The sequence below is a fragment of the Tenrec ecaudatus genome, chromosome 1 (genome assembly GCF_050624435.1).
Source record: "Tenrec ecaudatus isolate mTenEca1 chromosome 1, mTenEca1.hap1, whole genome shotgun sequence".
NCBI lineage: Eukaryota > Metazoa > Chordata > Mammalia > Afrosoricida > Tenrecidae > Tenrec > Tenrec ecaudatus.
This window is the reverse complement of record NC_134530.1, coordinates 131,279,301-131,303,310: the sequence shown is the minus strand read 5'-3', so window position 1 is coordinate 131,303,310 and position 24,010 is coordinate 131,279,301.

The following is a 24,010-nucleotide window of genomic DNA, read 5'->3' as shown; positions in this document are numbered from 1 at the left end:
ATAGATACTAGTCCGTCACCTTGTAAAGTCTTCAGGATGGACTTATATGATCAATAGATTTTCTGAAAAAGAGAATCAAAGTATTTCAAAGATTGAACAGGTATGAAAAAGGGTATAAAATATATCAGTAGTAAATTTGTTAGCTTTCTATGGATGAAGACAATTGGTGGAATTATTCCTGAAGCTACATGTCCATGATGTCTGTGAACATAAGGGGTTTGGGTGCCAAGCTGACACCTTACTTGGCTTTGTCTGATATGTATTTTTGTTCTTCCAAAATTCGTTGTTATTAGGTGTCATGGAGTAGGTTCTGACTCTAGTGACCCTATGGACCATGGAACGAAGCACTGCCCACTCCTGCACCATCCTAATCATTTTTGTTACGTTTGAGTTCATTGTTCCAGCACTGATCATACACCTGCTCAGGAGTCTTCCTCTTATTTGCTGCAATGCTACTTTGCTAAGTCTGATGTCCTTTTACAGGGATGAGTCGCTCCTGATAACATGGCCTAAGTATGTGAGACAAAGTCTCACCATCCATGCTTCTAAGGAGGATTCTAGGTGTACTTCTTCCAAGACATATGTTTTTTCTTTGACCAGTCCATGGTACTTTCAATATTCTTCACCAGTATCATAATTCAAATGCATGGATTTGAATTCTTTGGTTGTCTTCCTTACTTATTGTCCAACTTTCAAAGGCATACGCGGTGATTGAAAATACCATGGCTTGTGTCAGGCACAGCTTAGTCCTCAAAGTGACATCTTTGTTCTTCAACACTTTAAAAAGATCTTGTGCAGCAGATTTATCCAAGGCACTCTGTCCTTTGATTTAATCCGCTGTTTCCATGAGTATGTATTATGGAGCTAAGCAAGGTTAAATTCTAGACAACTTCAATCTTTTCTCTGTTTATAAATGATGATACCTATTGGTCTAGTTGTGAACATTTTGGTCTTTTTCACATTGAGTTGTAATCCATATGGAAGGTTACAATCCTTGATCTTCATCAGCAAGTGCTTAAAGTACTCCTCACTTTGAGCAAGCAAGATTGTAGTCATCTGCTTAGAAAAGGTTAGTAATAAGCCATTTTTTTCAAACTTGATGCCATGTCCTTCTCATATAGTCCTGATTCTCATCTTATTTGCTTAACATATATGTGGAATAAGTATAGTGAAAATATACAACCCTGAAACACACTTTTCCTGATTTGAAGCAATGCAATATTCCCTTGTAGTGAATGACCTATCTAAATGACCACCTCTTGAGCTAGGTTCATACAGAGCAGAATGAAATATTCTTAAATTCCTACTTGTCCCAATGTTAGCCATAGTTGGTTATGATCCACACAGCTCATGTCTTTGCTTATCCAATAAAACAAAAATAAATATTTTCTGTATTCCCCGCTTTGAGCCAACTTCCACGTGACATCATCAACGATACCACTCGTCCCAAGTCTTCTTCTGAATCTGACCTGAACCTTCAGTAGCTCCTTGAAAATTATTGCCACTGCCGTTGAATGGTATTCAGCAATATTTAGCTGACATGCAATATTAATGATATTGTTCAATAATTTCTGCATTCTGTGGGATCACCTTTCTTTCAAATGGGTACAGATTTGGACCTCTTCCAACCGGTTGGCCAGGTGGCTGTCTTCCAGTTTATTGACATACACCAGTGAGTACTTCCATTGCTTCACCAAATTATTGAAACCTTCCAATTGGTATTTTGTCACTTCTTGGAGCCTTGTTTTTGCTAATGCCTTCAGTACAGCTTGGCCCGCTTCCTTGAGTACCATCAGTTCTTTATTATATGCTCTCTCTTAAAGTAGATGAATGTGGGCTACTTCTTGTTGATATAGTGATTCTGTGTATTCCTCTCATCTTCTTTCGATGCTTCCACATCATGCAATATTTTGCTCATTAAATCTTTTAATAATGCAACCGAGGCTTAAACTTTTTCTTCCATTCTCTCAGCTTGAGATATGACAAGAGTGTCCTTCATTTTTTATTTTCTAACTCCAGGTCTTTGCACCTTTCATTATAGTTCTTTATCTTCTCAAGCTTCCCTTTGAAATTTTCTGCTGTTTTCTTACTTCCTTGTTCCTTCTATTTACTTTTAGCTTCTCCTCTACAATCAAGATTTAGAGTCTCCTCTGAAATCCACTGTGATCCTTTTTCTCCCTGTCTTTGTAATGATCTCTTCTTTCTTCATCTCTTATGATCCTGATGTCATTCTACAGCTCATTAGATTCTTCTTTTATTGATTGTTCACTGACTCAAATCTATTCTAGAGATTTTCTTGGAATTTAGGTTTAATATACTCAAGGGCACACTTTGTCTCTTTTGGACTTGTTTTAATTTTCTTACTGGTATATTTGACTTCTGTGTATTCCACCTGGAGAAAACATGACATGTGTAGTTACTTTTTGTTGTTGAATAAAATGTATTTGCAATGAAGTCATTGGTTTTGCAAAATTCCATCATGTGGAATTTCTTGGTAATAGCTTTGTTTCTATTACCAAGACAATATTTTCAAACTACTATTCTTTCCTCTTCATTTTCAACATTTGCATTCCAATTGCCAATAATGAGCAATGCCCCTTGATTGCATATTTGATTTATTTCAGCCTGAAGATGTTGGTGGAATTCTTCAATTGCTGCATCATTAGCTTTAATGGTTGGCAAGTAAGTTTGAATAGTTGTATTGGCTGGGTTTCCTTGAATGTGGATAGATATTATCCTATTACAGACAGCCCTGGACTTCAAAAATAGATATTGAAATGTCCTTTTCAACATCCATTTTTAATGATGAATGTGATGCCAATCCTCTTGAATTTGTCATTCCCAGTACAGCAAACCATGTGACTGAATTTAAAATGGCCAATACCAGTCCATTTCAAGTAACTAATTCCTAGGACATTGATCCTTATGTGATCCATTTGATTTTTGATGGATGATAATATTTGATGTCCTAGATCCATATTTCATATAATCCAAAATCAAATTATTAATAGATGTTTTTCTCATTTTGAGACATGCCCCAGCAGAAAATGAAGGTCTGGAAAACTTTAGTTCATCAACATCAGGTTCAACTGTCCTTGGAGAAAGCAGCCCTTCCTCAGACATATTTTGAGTGTTTCCTATCCTAAGCGGCTCATCTTCCGGAACTATATCTGACAGCGCTCCACGGCTATTTGTGAGGATTTCAGGATTCAACCAGTTCTTCTGTTGCTATTCATAAGGTTTTTAGTGGCTAACTCCTCAAAAGTGCACAGCCTATTGCTTCTTCAAAAAACTCTACTGAAAGCTGTTCACTTTGGGTGACCCTGCTGGTATCTGCAATACCAGTGACATAGCTTCCAGCATCACAGCAACATCCAGGCCACCACAGTAAGACACATTGATGTGGAATCTAATAGTAAGTTAATATTGTATAGAATTACATACATTTTAAGGAGTAAGGTCAATACTGAAGGAGTATAAGACAGAATAATTTTAATTTATTATTTCAAAAATATTTTAAGCAATATTACTGGATTGGGAATACCAATATAAATAGCACACAATCAATTTTTTAAAATTTACTTCTTTTTTTGGTATTCATTGTCATCAGATCCTCACCTCTCCCAAACTACCCCACCATATCTCTCAAGGAGCAATCAATGCAGTTGTTATCTTGATATCTCCACCCATACTGGATTCCATATATATATAAACATAGAAAACACAATAAAACAAACAAACTAAAAACCCACCGCAGTACTTTGAATGATCAAAGCTATTCCCATTCCTGGTTTGCAGTCAGAGGAGTATCACTGGAGACTTATTCCAGGCTAATTTAAGCTCTTATATAGTCTTTGGATCACAAAGGCTGGTGTGCTTCTTCCATGATTGCTGTCAGATGTCTGCTTATTCAAAGACAACCCTTAAAGTCCCAGAGGCTATTCTTTTGAATAGCCAGGCAAAATCTACTTTTTTGCCACACTTTGCTATTGCACCCATACATTCAGCGATCGCTTCATGAGGGTGAACATAGAGCAGGGCTATATCATAAGAACCAAATGTCTTCAAATTGGTGCTAACATTAAGTGTGAGCCCCGAGCTCACTCATATATGAGGGGATATCCAAAAAATGGAATTTTTTTCAAAGCTACATATTTAATTATTTTTAAAAAGCAACCTTATAACCTTCAAAGTACTCTCCATTACACTTAATACATTTTTCAAATCTGTGATTCCATTTTTTTTCAAACATTTTCAAACTCATCTGTTTGGATGACAGACAGCATCTCCTGCATTTTTTCTCACCTCTTCTATATCATCAAATTCCTATCCTTTCATGTCTCTCTTCATTTGCAGAAAGAAAAGGAAGTCGTATGGTGCTAAGTCAGTTAAAATGCATAAGGCAAGAGAGGTATGCTGTTTTTGCCAAAAACTGGTACACCAAGATGGCTGTGTGAACAGGTGCACTGTCATGGTGGCAAAACCAGTCCCCCACCTGCCACAAATCACGCCTTTTTGGTCGTACACTGTTTTGCAATATTTTCAGGACCTCTAAATAGAAAGCTTGATTAATAGTCTGACCTGGTGGAACAAATTTCAAATACATTAAAAGTCGACATTTTTGTCCATTTAGGAAGTTGACAGACATCCAAAACAAAGTTTGTCATAAATTGATATGTCACCTTTTTTGAAATGAGAAACCCACTCATACACTGGAGTTTGTCCTATAGCACTGTCATTGTAAGCTGTGTTCAACATCACAACAGTTTCTGGGGCAATTTTCTGCCAGCAGAAACCAAAATTTCACAGCCACAAGCTGTTTTCTTAAATCAGCCATCACAGAAAAATGAGGTTCGAGTGACACTGCTTTTACGAAAAAGTTCATTGTGACCAGAGAGAACCTTCCCAGGCAACGCCACTAGATGCACAAACATAGAGAGAGTTGCTCAATGCTCACATAGCAGGAAAGCAGAACATTTTTCTACCTTTTGGGGGGTGCCTCATGGTATCTGTACTTTAGGTATGAAAGTATATTTTCATCTCAGGAGACACCATCAATAATCTATGTATAATAAATGTTTTTAGAATAATAAATTTTAATATGAAAACTCTAGGTATATAAAATATCTAAATATACAATTGCAGAAACAAGTGTCTTGATTATGTAATTAGGGAAAATGTCCTTAAATTTATAGTGTTGAAATGCCTTGTCCCCACTGGGTCCAATTTCAATTTTTATTATTATTTGGGGAGTTGTATATTTATATAGTTTTGTTAATGTTATAAATATAAATAGTGTGTATGAGAACCCTTCCAGAAGAAATGAGAAACTGTATTGACTCCATAGACTCAAAATGTTGTCTTTAGGCTGTTAAGTGTCACTAAGTCAGTTCTGATTCGTAGAAGGAAACACTATCCAGTCCTGCATCAGCCTCGCAATCATTGTTATGCTTGAAGGCTTTCAGTGACTAATCCCCCAGAAAAGTTTCAGTGAACAGACTAGCCCGTCATTGGAAATATATCTGACACTGTTTCTCTGCTAGTCATAAGTTCTTCAATGGCTAATCCTTCACAAGTAGGCAGTCTGTTACTTTTGTGTAGTCTTTTCTTAGTCTGGAAGCTCCACTGAAACTTGCTCACCTTGGATGACCCTACTGGTATTTGAAATATCAGTGGCATAGCTTTCAGCAACACAACAATAAGCAAGCCAACATAGTTTGACAAACTGACAGGCAAGTGATGACAAATTAACAAAAGCAGAGACATAAAAACAGCCTATGATCAAATAGCTTCAGAAACAATTATAACACCAAATTTAGTTTTAAAATGCTTAGAAGAAACCTTTTGTTTATAGTCAAAGTTATAACAGTTGTCAAGTATTTATAAATTTGATTCAGAAATTGTTTCATAAAATCTTTAGTCCCCAAATTGAAACATATCTGTATCTACACACATATCACTTTAACCTAGGTCAATCTCGGAATTGCTGGGAAGCTGAAGAATTCACTCCTCAGCTAAGCTTTCTAAAATGCCCTTAGGAAACGGCAAAGTTCAGAAGTTTTCCTCACTCCAGCACCTCAAAGCTATTGGCCTGATCTGCACCACCAACTTGGATGGGTTCATCGCCCTCTACTTTCCTCCCTGTCTCCCTTTGAGACTTTCTTCCAAATCAAACCCAATGCCATGAGCTGATTCTGAGCCCCGTGGAGAGTTTCTGAGATTGTAAATCTTTCCTGGAGCAGACAGCCTCATATTTCTCCCTTGGAGTAGTTGACGAATTTGAACTACCAACTATGTGGTTAGCATCCCAACCCCTTAGACAGCACCAAATTTAATTCATAACCTGTGCCCAAGCCACATGGAATATAGACAGGTCAGTTTTAGTTTCTCTATTTCTGAAGCTGGAGAAAATTGTAGTAAATTTTGAGAGAACCCAGCTAACCCTTATAAGACCAAACAAAATTAGAATGATACTACATAGACAGTATTATAACTGGCAATTTTCTATTTAAATTATATCATATTCTTTGTCATATCGAATGATGCTGTAAATCACATTTTTGATAGCATGATTCCATTTTTAATCATTTTATTAGGGGCTCATACAACTCTTATCACAATCCATACATACATCCATTGTGTAGTTTAGTGGAATCATATTTTAATCATTTGTATTTATTATACCGTGCTGTATAATTGCTAGAAACCTACATTGCCAATTAGAGCCAGAGCTATCCTTAGAGGCAAAGATGGCAAGACTTTGTCTCAAGTACTTTGGACATGTTGTCTAAAAAGACCAGTCCCCAAGGACTCCATGGACAGGCTGCCCTGGGGTGGTCTCAGGACCTCCTGTGGACCCTCCCTGGTCAGTGTGTGAAATAAAGATGTCTGTTTCTGGTGACAGAAAGAAAGAAAGAAAGAAAGGAAGGAAGGAAGAAAGAAAGAAAGACAAGTCTCTGTAAAGGTGAAGCACAAAAGAGGAAGGCCTTCGGCAAGATGGATTGACACAGTGGCTGCAGCAATGGGCTCCAACACAGGACCAATTGTGAAGATGGCACAGAACCAGACAGTGTTTTATTATGCTCTGCACAGGGTCACTGTGGGTCAGAACTGACTTGATAGCACCTAGAAATAAGAACATATGACCAATTGTTATTGTTGCTTGCTATTGAGTCATTTCTGACAAATGACAATCCCTTGTACAGAATAACATTGTCTCTGTAAGGTTTTCAAAGTAGTGGTCTTTCAAAATCACACCAGAGGTCTGTCTTCTGAGGTGCCCTTGATGGAACTGAACTGCCAAACCATTTGGTCAATAGCCAAGCATCAGAGACTCTACAACATGCATAACACATAACTACTCAATATACAAGAAGAGACTTTTAAAATTCCTGAATGGTGTGGGACACTATAGAATAGACCAGGCTTGCTGATTGAACAGAGACCAGTGGGATGATATGGCCTTTATCCTTGAGGTCTTTAACTGAACTTCCTTGTACATTAGAATAGCCAACCATTTAAGATCAAAAGGGAAGCCTTTACCCATGGACAAAGTTCAGAGTATTTGGAAAGAATGAATGGAAACAGGAATCATGGAAGAAGTGGTTATGGTAAATTGTATGCTTGATATGGGAGACAAATTTCCCAGAGTTCTATGTGCAATATCTTTCCGTCAGAAAGAACAAAAGTAAAGCTCCCAAGTTCACTGTCATTGAGTTAATTCTGACTCACAGTAACCGTGCACGGGGTTTCTGAAGCTGTAAATCTTTATGGAAGCTGACAGCCTCATCTTTCTCCCTCCTCATGGCTAATAGGTTTGAACAGTCAATCTTGTATTTAGCAATCCAACACTTATCTGAGAGCACTAGCATAGCTCAGAGACTATAAAATGTAAAATATTTAAGAAGTCATAAGTGAATACAATGCACAGTGTATAGCAGGGTGTATCCATGTATTCATTCAAAAATTATCGATTGATCACATCTCAAACTTTTGACAATGTAAGGTATCTATTATTTCAGTTCAGTCTGTTATTCCCTCAGTTGAGGAGAGTACATGAAATGGACTTTTGAGATTTTAGGATAGAATAGGAGCTTGCTTTTTCCAGTGCACACATTAACCTGGTATTGCAGTCCCTCGAAGAGAGAAAAGGCAATTTATTGAGCACTTCCTATGATGTGCCTTAGTTAACATGCTTCAGCATCTTGAAATTCCCCGTAGGAAATAAGGTGCTGATGAAGGTGTTTAAGTGGTGTGTGATGTGACAGTAGTCTCTGGGTAATAGAAATGCTTAACTTTTTTTAGCTGCTAATCAACTCAATGACAATTGGAGACTGGCCAACATGATAATCACGCAGCTAATGACCTGGTCTCAGTTTAACATTGGATCTCATACACTGCCTTGACTTTGTACATTTGCTATGTCCGAATAGGTCTGCCTCACACACTTCTGGAACCAGGGTTGCTGCCTCAAATACCCTTGTATTCCAGATAAACTGCGATAACATTCTCTGATTTTACACAATTATCCCTAATGGACATCCCATGGTTCTCTACAATAGTCGTATGGCTGACACACTATAAAAACATTAGAAGAATCAGCCCAAAACTATACATACTAAACATGCAAAATGAATGCTAATACAGTAATAAATTGTTTCCAAATAGCCAGATATTGGTAAAACATAGATTGATCATAGAACAGAGAAATAGCTCAATAATTCTTCTTTTTCTTCCTTTTGAATATTTGGATATAAAATCAGCTTATTTCAAATGTTTATTCAGGCTTCTGAAGCTTTTGGAATATGCCTGACAAAGGTGCACACTTTGTCTCATGCCTCTTTGCCCATCAGCTTCAGGGATAAAGATAACATTATTTTTGGTGTTCCCTGGGACTTCATTGCTCTACTCCCCGTGCTGCTCTGTTGCACGCCCCCAGTATCTCATACCTTGGTTTTTTAGGGTCAGGGAGGGCAAAATTCCCACTGTGTGTCTCTAGTGTTGTCCCCCATGGTGCTATGATGCCAGGGTGTAGTGCCCTATCAGACTCGACTGGAAAACACTCATAAAGACCAACAAATAGACCTTGAACTATTTACAGGATTTTCTTTTTTAATCATTGCCCTTTTGCTGTTGTTGTTGCTATTGTTTTACTCTCTAATGTTGCTTTGTTGTCTTCCATCCTGTGTTTGTGAATATTGTTGGTGCTGCATGTATATCTGGATGGGACAGGCAGGATAAACAAGTCGGGAGAGAGAACAACAGGACGACAGTTCCTAGGGGGCAAGGGAGAGGGGGAGTGGAGGAAAGGAAGTGGGTGTTAACAAACCCAGGGACAAGGGAACAAGTGACCGAAAATCAATGGCGAGGAGGGTGTAGGACGACTGGTAGGGCTTGATCAAGGGCAATGTAACCAAGAGGAATTACTGAAACCCAAATGAAGGCTGAACATGATAGTGGGACAAGAGAAAAGTAAAAGGAAATAGAGGAAAGAGCTAGGAGCAAAGAGCATTTATAGAGATCTAAAAACAGGCAAGTACATATGTAACTATATTTATATATGACAATGGGGAAATAGATCTATGCACATATATTTATAGGTTTAGTATTAAGGAAGAAGATGGACATTGCACCTCTACTCAATACTCCCTCAACACAAGAACACTTTGTTCTAATAATACAGCACTCTCAGATTCTCACCTGCCCAACACAATCGCTGAAGACAAAGCAAGTGCATGAGCAAATATGGTGAAGGAAGCTGATGGTGTCTGGCTATCAAAAGTTATAGTGCCTGGGGTCTTAAAGGCTTGAAGATAAACAAGCAGTCATCTAGTTTAGAAACAACAAAGCCCACATGGAAGAAGCACACCAGACTATGTGATCATGAGGTGTTGATGGGATTAGTTATCAGACATCAAAGACCCAGAACAAAAAATCATTATGTGAATGAGGGGTGGGGGTGGGGTGGGGGAAGGGAGTGTGGAATGGAGACCCAAAGTCAATCTGTAAGCAATTGGACATCCCCTTACAGAAGGGCCAGTCAGGGTGCAGTATAGCACCAATGAAACATACAGCCTTCTTCTGGTTCTTCAATGCTTCTTCTGGTTCTCCAACCCCCCTCCACACCACGCCCCACATTCATGACCCTAATTCTACTGCACAAATCTGGAGCATATTCATGAGTACAGATAAGAGCTGGAAACACAGGGAATACAGGACAGACGGGACCAGTATTGAGAGTAGCCATACCAGGAAAGTAGAGGAAGGTGGGGGGAGAAAGCGGGAACCGATCTCAATGACCTATCTACAACCCCCTCCCAAGGGGATGGACAACAGACAAGGGGGGAAAGGGAGACATAGAACAGTGCAAGATATGAAAAAATTTTAAAAATTATAAATTATCAAGGGCTCATGAGGGAGGGAGGGGGAAGGAGGAGGAAAAAATGAGGAGCTGACACCAAGGGCTCAAGTAGAAAGAAAATGCTTTGAAAACTATGATGGCAGCTTATGTACAAATGTGCTTGAGACAATGGGTGGATGTATGGAGCGTGATAAGAGCTGTATGGGCCCCCAATAAAATGATTTTTTAAAGGTAATGTACTAATCAATAATCATGACTTTATTGGAAGTAAATATGATTTTCTGAGTCTTCTGAAAGAACTGTACATTTAGTGTGTTTACATGATTTTAATGTGAAACCAGTCTTTGAATGACTGTTCTTTGAATGGACTGCTTTTAGTTTAGGCTTCATTTGATCTAGGCAGAGAATCCAGTGCAAAAAAAAATAGAGACATTGCCCCATTCCCTTTGAGGATTAAAAAATGCAAAGAAAGAAAACCAAAGGATAGGCTCTGGGACTGAGGACACTTGTGTTCTAGTTTCAATTCTACTGCAGTCATTCATTCATTGAATAATATTTATTGAGCCATGTGTAGCTGAATAACATTATAAATAACAGATTTTCCTCTTACATTAGGACATGGTTTAAAACCAAGCTCCACTTTTTACTAAATGAATAAACAACACATCCCGTCATGGTAAAGCTCAGTACCCCCAGAGTACCTCCATGGGGGTGGGGTGCCGTGCGATGAAATGTGATCATATCTTATGCGGCAGAGTGCCATTTAGTACAAAAAAAGGAGCTGTGGGTAACTTTATCAACATTAATGATGGCGTCGTTTTTATTTATTTGCTTAATGTTTGGATGTGTTTATGTATCTTTTGGGAAATTGATATGTAAAGTATCTTGCTGTTAGTTGGCATTGAATTAATTTTCATGAACGGCAACCCCAATTGTGCAGAGTAGAACTGCCCTCCCCAGGAGGGTTGCCAGGTAGTGACACGTCAGAAGCAGATCAGCAGGGCTGTCTTCTGAACTATTTCTGGGTGGATGTGAACTGCCAATGTTTCAGGGACCCTAAAATGCTTAGGTGTACATTTTGAATATATTATGTAAAACATTCTAAAAGAATGGAGCCTCATATCCCCCTTGAAACAATGATTGCCCGTTGGGTGATTCCACACAAGTTAAGTCAATGCCTTACTCTGCATAAGCCTGGTGAAAACCAAGTGGCACCAGGATCAATATCAATTTTTTAAAAATTCAGATGGAAAACCTGTGTCTATGGCTCAGGCACATTTTACACATCACTGAAAGTCCCAATCAATATTTCTGAAACTTGTTGGCGAGCATAGATTTTCTTTATAGTTGGAAAATTGTGTCCAGTTTAAATTGTAAAATGTTTAAGCAAGGACACAAAAGTTGCGTGCATGAAAGCAAATGGTAAGTAACATCTCAAAACGTTATGACCACCATGGCTTCTAACCTTGCATCTTATCTAAATTTAGAAAAATTGATTACCGGTAGTTATTTGAAGTCGTATGTGAGTGTATTCACATCTAGAAAGCTTATTTTTATCTGTTATCCTTTATTTTAATCAACAACCATACTACCAGTAGCTTCACACGCATCTATTTGAAACACAAAAATATACACTTGAAAAATGTGCATTATAAATATATGCACGCGTTCACAGAGTTAGGAAAAAACAAAAAGGCATTGTTTCCATTTAAGTAGACGCTTCCTTATTGTACTACTAAGAGGCGGCTTTCCCTCTACCCCACCTGCTTCCTTACCAATAACTCTGTGCCTCAAAGCAATTTCTAACAAAAAAAAGTAGTAGTGCCTCTTGAATTTGATATTTATCTGAACCTAAAATAACATGAAAACCTAACTGTGAAAACTGTTCTCTCAACTTTGCAAAGGAAGAATCTCAGATGTCTCATAATGCTAAGAGAAGAAATCACCTTACCCTGGATTTTACTTAACTATTATTCTGAGAGTCTACTTTTAAAAACAGAAAGCATTTCTAATTTAGCAATATTCTAAGCAAATGACTTTATTTTAATTATTTAAACCATAAATGAAAAGCAATAAAAGAGATTAATGAGCACCAGCACAATTGATTGACAGTTAACAACTACATTTTGCTTTATTGAAAAGTCTTTCTCTAACTTTTGTTTCATTAACATCAAATCCTAATTACCTCCGCTTCATTCTACCATTAATAACCTTATTTTCTTAGAAATCGTACTGATGGATGGGTTTCAAAACTTTCGCAAGAACTTTCACAAGTAAGGCACAGTGGAGTTAAGAAAGGGGTTCCCATGTATAGTTTATAGGAATACATTTGAAATCATCACATTTCCTAAATGCTCTTGCAAATCAGACTTCAGCCAAATGCAATATTCCATTATAAGGGACAGGGGGAAAATTGAACGTTGAAGTTCAAATTCATATAATAATTAGAAGGGACATTTATTTCAAAATGTGGAGGACTTGACAGTAAGAAAATGACAGAAATTCAGCTCCACAGTGAATTATAAATGTCAAATTACTGGTATGCATGTAAAAAAGTATGTAGCTATTAGACACCAGACTCTGCATTCATGTGTAGTTCTGCCTTTATCAGCTTCTTAGATTTCTCTAAGGTGTTCTGTCATTCACTGTCAAATTTCCAGTGTAAGATTATAAGACATATGTCAGATCAGTGTCCAAAGCTTTCCAGGCCCTGGACACACCATTGTGGTCTCATATTTTACACAATATTAAGTATATTAAATGGAAAAAGCTGCTCAGTTATTAGAAGTCGGTCACAGAGTGTACTCTAGCATGCGATAGCATCTACTCTGGAGAATGCAAAGTGCCAGGGAGGGGAGCTGGGTGGCTCTATATTGTGTATGGACTCACGATGCTGTCACAGTGTCAGCAGGAAGAAAAATGAAAAGGATGTTAACTAAATTTTGATGTGCAAGAACATGTGTTTAATTTGCAAGATGCTTTGTTTAATTAAAAGGTAAATACCATTTACAATTCCTCTTGCAGACCAATTTAGAGCAGCAGCAACACCTACGGAGGGTTCAATGGCCGGCAGAAATTTCTGGATGCATGTGATCAATTAAAATGGTACACATTTGGGGAAAAATAATTATTTTTCCCATTTGTTTTCAAATAGAAATAGCTTTGTTTTCCATAAACATATCATTCCTAGAGTTTAATGCCTAGCTAAGTATGGAGTTAAGGTCACAGAAACTACATTTCATACCTAGGGCAGAATGAATAATTCTCGTGGCTAAAAACTTCTTTTGGCATTCAATCTCCACATCAAAAGATAATTTTTTTTTCCCAAAGAGGGTTTACTCCAAATTCACTGATGGACAAAATCTTTTTCGCCTCTCTTAAAAGATAGCATCTGCGATATAAGTTAGGAGTGCCAACATAATTGTTGTATAAACTCGCTCCAATCTTAGGACAGTTGAAAAACATCTCAGATGGCATGGCTTCCTTAGCATTGCCACTATCTTCCCTGCTCATGAAAGGTCACGCTTCTTCAGCTGAGCCGAGGGCAGGAAATGTTGAAAGAAACCAGACTCCTCTACTTATAACTTCCGTCAATAATGCCTGTAGTAGAAGGGCCAATTCGGTTATCTTTCTGAAAATCACCAGGTCATGTACATGTACTTTTGTTTCAGTCACGGGTGGAAGAAGGAAATGGTCAGAGACTCCAGGAAATCCAACTCCAGCATTTCCGGCGTTGACAGCACTATGAACGAGTCAGAGAAGTTGTGCAAGAGTGTGTCATCCATCCTCATAGTAACTGACTGAGTAGGCCCCACTTTGGAACAGTCGTGTTAAGAATTTCTTTTCTTTTTGGTCTTTATTTTGCTGTTGAGAATCCATGCAGTCAAACATACCAATTCAACACTTTCTACACATACAACTACATGACACTGATTACATTCTTGGGGGAGAGAGGCCATTCTCACCCTCCTTTTCTTTCTACTTTAATGACATTTTTTGCGTTTTGGATGAAAGTTCACATGGCAAGTCAGGTCCCCACTTCACAAATCCCACACAAATTGTTGACTGGTATTAATTGATGAGAGCATGTCAGCATTCTCTTTTGTTGTTCAGTTTGCTCCTTTTCCAGTGCTCCTCCACTCCTGTCCTCCACCTTCCCGCCTTGGCTTTTGAATCATTTTGACCCCTTCATCTCATAACGAAGACACATAAAGGAAGAAACTGATTTTACAGGCAATATCCTTTATTTTGTGTATCATAATGCTAGTTAGTTAAAAAGTGATGCCATGGTCATTAGGGAGAGTGAAGTTAGCCAATTGCAAAAGGACAAATACAGGATGAGTCCACTGCTGCAGGAACAAGCGACAGATGGGCACAAGCTCCAGGTTGTAGGGCATCCTGTCTGATAGCCAGTGGGGCCAGACAGCCTGGTAGAGAGCCTTACAGGTGTCAATGAACCACAGGTTCTAGGTAAGTATTTTGAAGGTCAATTTGCCAGAGGGCGCCTCATGTCAGCTAGCATCAAATGGTCACGGTCAAGGGAGGGACAGGGGATGTTGTCAACTGAGTGACACTCATGTAAATCTATGATGAGGTCCCCTGGACAGGTAGGCAGCCCTATCAGAGGAATTAGGGACACTGATGGGAAAAACAACCCAGGAGAGAGAAAATGGAGCAAACATGTCTGGGGAAACACAAATGCATGTCTGTCGGTAGGCGAAGAGGGAAGCACGACCTCCAAATGGAGAGAAGAATGACTGAAAATGCTTTCGGGGAGCCTAAGAGGGCAATGCCTTGGTGGTATGCACCAAAGGGGCCATATTGTCCTGGGCTTCTGGGTGCAACCTGAGAGCCCAGCCTGGGTGCCGTGGAACACTGGGACTGAATCCTGGATCTTCAAGGTGCAGAGCATGCTCCAGAGGCAACATCAAGAGATCTGATGTGGAAACTCCACTAGGTGAACTGGACCTACCCCAGACACACTTGTAAGTTGAGGACATAAGTCAGTAAGTCAGAAAGTCTGTGTTTTCTGACTTGGTGTTTGAGGAAGCAGAAGACAGCTGTACCAACATTGTTGAACTGTTGGTAGTCAGATGCACACAGTCTTGCTACATATTGTTTTGGAAAAACTGTGAGGGCTGCTCTCAGTGATCCTTATTGTCAATTTCCCTGACAATTAACCCCCATTTTTGTATAAGTACCATCCAGCCATGAAGAGATTGATTCTGTAAAAGTGAATAATTCAGGTACTGTGATATGAAGGTAGCCTACATTGGCTCAATATCCCTCTCTCAAGGAAACTTAAAAAAATTAGTCCTAGGGCCTAATCAAAGACAATATTAACAGATCATTTTGCTCCAGGGGGATGATTGATAAGACTCTACAATAAATTACCAGGGAGGTTTTAAAAGGGACCCCAGAGCAGATAAAAAAACAAACAAACAAAATACACATAGATCCAGGAATAAGATTGACTCTAATTTAAACACAATTAGCTCTTACATCATGGCTCTGCTCAATACTTGCTTTCAGGAACTGAACAAGGAGGATATAGGTCCTAACTCAAAATGTGATGAAGAAATTAGATGGTGTAAGGCTACCAATTAAGGTAGTGTTTGGGGTCTTAAAGGCTTGTCTCAAAACAAGCAACGATCTGGGGGAGATGTCAACATGGAAGAAGCATGCCATCATCAGTCACCAAAAGACTGTAAATCACATAATTTAAAGTCAAAGGAGGGATTAGTATCAGAGCCTAAATTGTGAGAATCCCGTTTGCAGAAGGTTATGGATGACAGTGGGAGCCCCAGATACATTTGTGGGATCCACCTCGCAAATAAGCCTCCATAATAAAGGGCTGGGAGGAAAGCGGTCACTAAGTGGAGTGTATTTGAGAGATGAGTAGAGAAGATCAAAGGGGTAAACCTGTCTTGGGTGGTCAGAACTGTAGTTGACTCTTCTCTCAGATGCACGCTGGACCTGACCTGTTTTTTAATATTTTCTGTTCTTTTTGTTTTTTTTTCATATTAGGGTTTATCTCAGAAGTGTTACATCATTTTGGGGGTCAACCTCTTGAATTTGTGTTATATGTCTTACTCTTTTTTGATATATGAAACCCTGGATGGATGAACCTATAGGGACAGAAAGTAGAATAAGTGTTTTGGGGAGGTGGGTACTGGGGGCAAGGGAAGTGAGACAAAGTCAAGGAGTCCAGGAAGAAAAAGAATGTTTGCAAATGGATTGTGGTAACAATTTTACAAGCCTGCTTGACATGATTTAACTATGGAATGATATGACATATGTATTAACTCCCAATTAATAATAAAGCCTATATAAAATATATATAGAATGCAATGTAAATTAAAAATACTATGACCATATACATTTTAAGAAACCTTTAAAATTTCAAACTTTATGTGGTTATGAATAAAACAATGCATTATATTGGCATGGAAAAAATGTAATGCCATGGGAAAGACCTGGTTATAGACTTGAAGAGTTTCAGGGCAATGGTCTCAGAGTCCCCTCCCTGTTCGCTATTCTACTTTGTGTTGCTTTCTTGATCAGAATTTGCACTCTGATTCATGTTCCTTTCAGTCTGTCTGTGACTGATTGTTGTGACCCTGCTCAAAAGTCAGTGGTGGTAACATCTAGTTCTTCTGGGTCTAAAAGTAGCAAGCGACCATCTAGGTCTAAAGGCAGATGAGGATGTGGTGTGTGCAGATCTGTTTCGTGTCTGAGCTTTGGATTAACTTCTTAGTTTTGCTTCTGATTAGCAGTTGTTGTTGCATCTCAGATGGCAACTCACAAACTTTTAAGTCCCCCCAGATGCTACTCACTTGACTAGGATGCAGACTATGATTTCTGTAAACTGCGTTTTGCCAACCGACAAATGTACTTCTATCCTAATCCTTCAAACCAGGAGAGGAAGGTTGAAAGTCATTTAGTTATATCTGGGGAATATTTGTATCTGTGTTTACAAAGAATGTATTTGCCTGCACCAATAAATATGTATTTACATGTAGCTACAGAAATTTCTGCCTCTTTTTATGTCCGTACATACCTGGATACCAATTAATCTAGATCTATCTCTATGCACGTCTTACTAGGTGTCATTGAGTTGGTTCTGACTTGTAACAACCCTATTTACAACTAAGGAAATATTGCCTGACCCTGTGTCACACAATTTTTCTTGTTTGAGCCCATTGTTGCAACTACTTGTCAATCCAGCTCATGGAGGGCCTTCATCTTTTTGCTACCCTCTACTTTACCAAGCATGATGTCCTTGTCCAGGAACAGGTCTCTCCTGAGTACATAGCTGAAGCTCATAACATGAAATCTTTCTATCTTTGCCTCCAAGGCGCATTCTGGCTGTACTTCATCCAAGACAGGTCTTTTTGTTCTTTTGACAGTTTTTGGTTTTTCCAATATTCTTTGCCAACACCATAGTTCAAATGTATCGATTTGTCTTCAGGCTTCCTTATTCATCGTTCCACTCCCATATGCACATGAGGCACAGCTTGGGCCAGGTGCATCTTAGCACTCAAAGTAACATCCTTGCTTCCCAACACCTACAGAGGTATTATGCAGCAGCTTACCTAATGCACTGCCTCATTTGATCTTTTTCTTCTTATAAAATTTTTTGTCATGTTATTGGGAGCTCTTACAGATATCATAACATTCCACAGTTTAATCACATCAAGCAGTATTGTACAATTGCTACCACAATCAATTTCAAAACATTTTCTTTCTTCTTGAACTCCCTGATATTAGCTCCCTTTTATTTGATCTCTTGACTGCTGCTTCCATGAGCAGTGATTGTGGATCCAAATAAGATGAAACCCTTGACAACTTCAATCTTTTCTGCTGATCATGCTGTTACTTTTGATTTTTCTGTTTATCATGCTGTGAAGATTTTGGTTTTCTTTAGTTGGAGTAGTAATCCACACTGAAGGCTGTAATCCTTTATCTTCATAAGCAAGCTTGAAAGTCCTCCTCACTTTCAGCAAGCAAGGTTGTGTCATCTGCATACCACAGGGTGTTAAGTGGGAAATAAACAGGAAAAAAACAGTTGTTGGGAAATATGACCTTTGTGATAGAAAAGCTGGAGATCACATGATATAATTTTGCAAGGAATTGTTTATCAAAAATACCCTTTTTCAACAACACATGGACTTTTTACAGATGGAATACACAGAAATCAAATGTATTATATGTGTGGGAAGAGATGATGGAGAAACTGACTATCGGCAGCTAAAACGAAGCCAGGGCCAACTGTGGGACAGATCATCAGTTGCTAACTTTATGTTAAGGTTGAAACTGAAGAAAATGAAAATGTGCCCATGAGAGCCAACATACAACCTTGAGTATCTATCACCTGAATTTTGAGAACATCTCAAGAACAGATTTGCTGCACTAAACACTAATGACAGAAAATCTGAAGAGCTGTGGGAGGACATCAAGAAAATCATACCTGAAGAAAAGAAAAGGTATTTTAAAAGACATGAAAGAAAGATCAGCATGGATGTCAGAAGAGACTCTGAAACTTGCTCTAAATCAGCAGTTCTCAACCTGTGGGTCATGACCTCTTTTGGGGGTCAAACCTATATTTCCGATGGTCTTAGGAACTGAGACACTGCTCCTCTCTCCGTCTCCAGGAGGCTCCACCCACATGCAGATATGCCCAAATGCAAGTACCCCAATGATGACATCATTGTGCCAATCCCATCACATACACCCAATACAAATAGAGGTACATGTGTCAGGGTTGATGCCATAATGTACTTATGGTGACCAGTCACATGTGTAGAGAGCAGCTACTGTGTAGAGAGCAGCAGTATTGGAGATAAAAACAGTGGTTCTCAACCTGAGGGTCAAGACTCCTTTGGGGGTTGAACAACCATTTCACAGGGTCGCCTAGGACCATCGGAAAACACATATTCCCAATGACATCTTTCCTCTGTCTCCAGGCAAGTCTGCCCACATGCAGATATGCCCACATATGAGTACCCAGTGTGAAGACTGTTTTCCATGCTACACCATGTTTCAAGACAAAATTTCATTTATTTGTCATTAGAAATAAATATTTCACAGTATATAATTACATATTGTTTTTGTGATGCATCACTATGCTTTGATTATATTCAATTTGTAACAATGAAAATACATCCTGCATATCAGATGTTTACATTATGATTCATGATAGTAGCAAAATTAGTTATGAAGTAGCAGCAAAAATCATGTTATGGTCGGGGGTCACCACAACATGAGGAACTGTCTGAAAGGGTTGTGGCATGAGGAAGGTTGAAAGCCACTGCTCTAAATCGTGGAGTAGCTAAGGCAAATGGAAGAAATGGTGACTTGAAAGAGCTGAACAGAAAATTTCCAAAGGCAGCTCAAAAGTACAAAGTAAAATATTACAAAGAAATGTGCAGACACCTAGAGTTAGAAAACTGAAAAAGGAGTACCACGCTCTCTATGTGTTCACTCCGTTTTATTTTGGTAGTGTGCTCACTACGGCTGCATTTGGTTCCCTTTTTCCATCACCAAGAGTAACAGTCTTTATGATCCAAAGTTTAAAGTCAGCTCATTTGGTGTGGACCTTGTACCTCTTTTCGGGTGCGGCAGCTGAGAAGGCTCCAGCATTTGCCCTGGACGCGAAACCCAGGGAAGGAGGCCAGACTGAGAACAAGGTGAGTCGTATTAAGTTGAAGATGGCGGGGCAGGGTGGTTCCATGGTGCACTTTAAGATTAAGAGGCAAACGCCACTTCAAAAACTACAGAAAGCCTATTGTGAACCACGGGGTTTGTCAATGAGGCAAATCAGATTCCAACTTGACGGGCAGCCAATCAATGAGACACACATGCCTGCACAGTTGGGCACGGAGGACAAAGATACGATAGATGCGTTCCTGCCACAGACAGGAGGCCTTCCTCCACAACTCTGTTGCTACGGACCAAGAATCCATTCTCAATTAGAAAGCCACAATTGGGTTCCAGCACATCCTGACAACTACAGTTTTCTCTATTCTTTCATTTCCTCTTCCCATTTCTTTATTGCACATCAAGTAACTGGGGTATTGTGCACAACATACGGCATTTTTTGTTTTTTAACTAAATTTGAAATGGTATGTTTTGATCAACATCAGGTAGAGATGGGATAGAAAACACTGGTTCTGTGAAAACACTTCTCTCTTAGTGGCATGCTCTCCCAGCCCTTCTCTTTATATTCTAGTAAGTGATTCTGTCCTCGCTGTTTAACAAAACAAACAACAACAAAAAAGATAACATAAAAAATCCTCTCATACCTTGATCGATTGGAGAATTTTAATGTTTTCATTTATCATTGCAAAACCAAAGACAATTTTATAACTGTGCTGCACATACCTGTGCATGGAGGGCAATCTGTCTTTAAAGTCATGCCAGCTTCATAGAAAGAATTCAGAGGTGTTTTTCTTCTCCTACAGTTCGAGATCTCTAAGGAGATTGAGTAGGTTCGGTGTCAACTCTTCTCTGACTATAGAGTTCTGCACACTGTAGTCATCAAGTCGAGTTTTGTTTGGGTTTTCTTTCTGTTTGTTTATTTTTTTTGACAGTTTTTCTTGTGAAATCTTCAGTATCTCTTTTTATAATGGGCTGGTTTAGATTTTCTATTTTTGTGTTAGTTTGAGTACGAATGCATTGCAAAAAATGCGTCCATTTTATCTATGTTTATCTCAAAGTACAATAATTGTAGTAATCAGTTTTTATCTTATTTCTCTCTGTTGGATCACTGGTAATACCATCAATTCCATTTCTTAATTTGGTTATTTGCAACTTCTCTTTTATTTATTGGTCAATCTAGCCAGTGGTTTGTCTATTCAAAGAACCAAGTTTGGCTTTTATTCATCCTTCCATCTTTATCATTTGCTTTTTGGTATATTTTGACTTCTTCCACTCTTCATTTCCTATTTTCTAAAATGGTTACCATATATACTCGTGTATAAGCCGAGTTTTTCAGCACAAAAAGTGTGCTGAAAAACTGGGGTTTGGCTTATACACAGGGCTTTGAATGCTTGTTTACTCACATCTAACCAATCAGAGCCGTCCTATGAAGCACCTGCAGTGATTCACTTACGCCAGCAGCTGAAATGGTAAGGATGTGTCTGTGGCTGGGCTCCATCTCTCCCCTCTGGTCTCTGTGTTAATTCACATTCTGCATTTCCCACCTTAAGCTTATACTTGAGTCAATCAGTTTTTTTTTTGTTTCCCAGTTAATATTTAGGTACCTCAGCTTATACTCGGGTCGGCTTATATTCGAGTATATATGGTAGTTTAAATTAATTACTTTGGAAATTTCTTCTTTTAATACAGGAATTGATAATTATAATGATAAAATTTGTAGTATTGATTTTGCTGTGTCCTAACAGTTTTGATCTATATTGTTTTCAATTATTCTAGGATTTTTTTTCATGTTTGAGTTTGTCTACAATCCAGTAGGTTTTAGTAGTGCATCATTCATTTCCATGTGTTTATTTTTCCTGTATTGATTTAGTTTCATATTTTTATGGTTAAAGAAGGTGCTTTATATGATTTATATTAAGAGGTGTTTTGTACTTTAGCATGCGTTCTATTTAAGAAATGTGTGTTGTTGTGATTCTCTGTATTCTTTATATGTCCAATAGGGTCAATTTGACTTATTGTTTTATTTAAATTCTCATTGACTTTAGAGATCTTCCTTTTAGATATTGTCTCTATAATTGAAAGTAGTGGTTTAGTCTCCTATTATTACTATAGAGTTGTCTATCTCTCCTTTCATGTTAGCATTTCTTATCATTTATTTTGATGTATTGCTATTAGATGCATATATATTTAATCATCATTATGCTTTCTTGCTGGATTGATCATTTACCATATGAAATTTCTTTCTAAGTCTCTTGAAATAGATTTTCATTTAAGTTTTCTAAGGTGTGTTCCTTGTGGACAGCAAAAGGATGGACTGCATTTTTTATTTATTGTGCTACTCTCTACTTTTTGTATAGGGTGTTTGCTTGGAGCACTTACATCTAAGGTTATTACTGAAAATGAAGTGTCTACATCACTCTTCTTTCTTCTCTTTTTGGTGTTGCATATGTTTTTCTGATTTTTGTTTGTGCTTGGCTAGTTTCTTGTGATAAGCTGTTGCTAATTTCCTTTTAAATATTTATATTAGGTGATCCTCCCACCCTCCCAATGGTTACCATCTGTGTTACATCAAACACCTTAGAATCGTAGCATTGACCCATTGTTCTTCCTATAGTCCAGTTTCGTGATTTATTTGCTCGGCATACAGATTGAATAAGTATGGTGAAATAACAATTCTGATGCACTTTTTCATGTGCAGGTTTCACATGAGCACAATTAAGTGTTCTGGAATTCCCATCTTTTTGGCATTGTTATCCATAGTTTGTTATGATTCACGGAGCCAAACGTCTTTACAAGTCAATAAAACACAGTAAGCATACATTTGGTATTCTCTGATTCTGGTCAAGATCCATTTGAGATCAACCATGAGATTCCTCATTCTTCAACCTCTTCGGAATTTACCTTTCTGCCTTGAATTTCTAGCAACTCTCTATGTACTGTTATAACCATTTCAAAATGATCTTCAGCAAAATATTACTTGTATGAGATATTGTGATAATGATGTGATAATTTCAATATTTCGTTGATTCACCTTTCTTTGGAATGGAAAAATATATGAATGTCTTCCAGTCAGTTGGCCAGGTAGCTGTTTGACAAATTTCTTGATGTAGACTAGTGAATGTTTCCAGTGTTTCATCAATATGCTGAAATAATTCAATTGGTAGTTGTGGTAGTTACATAATTTCATGTCAACTTCAAGTGTAGGGATAGAGTCTAGCCTGTTAATCAGGTCACAGCCTAATGGTGTCTCCTGGAAACTTCCTCTCTCTTTGCCTTCACCTTCATGCTCTGGAGCTACACTGATACCTGTGCAAAACCTGTGATGCTTCCACCACCATTGGATCCACAAGACTTTTTACCCACTGGCCGGTGATATTCCTAAAGTCTGCATCATTGCATATGGCTCATGAGTCTGAAGAGGGACTTGTGGATTTGAGTTGGACTGTGATGTTTTATTGATACATATTACTTCTTGATATAAAGTGCTCTCTTACACATATGTGAGTGTCTCTGGATGTGTTTCTCTACTCAACCTGGCCTAATACTGTACTTCATCAATTCCTGGAGCTCTGTTTTTGAAAAATGCCTTCACAGCAAATTGGATTTTTTCCTTCAATACCACCAGTTCTTCCCCATGTGCTACCTCTTGAAATGACTGAGAATTGACCCACTCTTTTTGGTACAATGACTTTATGTATTTGTTCCATTTTTGTTTGATACTTCCTATATCTTTCAATATTTTACCACCAGAAACTATCTTCTTTCAATTTGAGGCTTGGTTTTTCTCTTCATTTCTTTCAACTGGAGATATGCTGAGCAGGTTCTTCCACTTTGGCCGCCAGAGGAGAAATTTCCTCTTCTTCCTATTTTTCTTAGGACTGGTCCCTCTTCTCTTGCAGTGTTGTCTGTTTTACTAGTCTTTGTTCAAGTCAATCATTTTGTTATCTGGTTTTTACTTTAAATTATGTATTCTGTTTTTTATGAAAAATG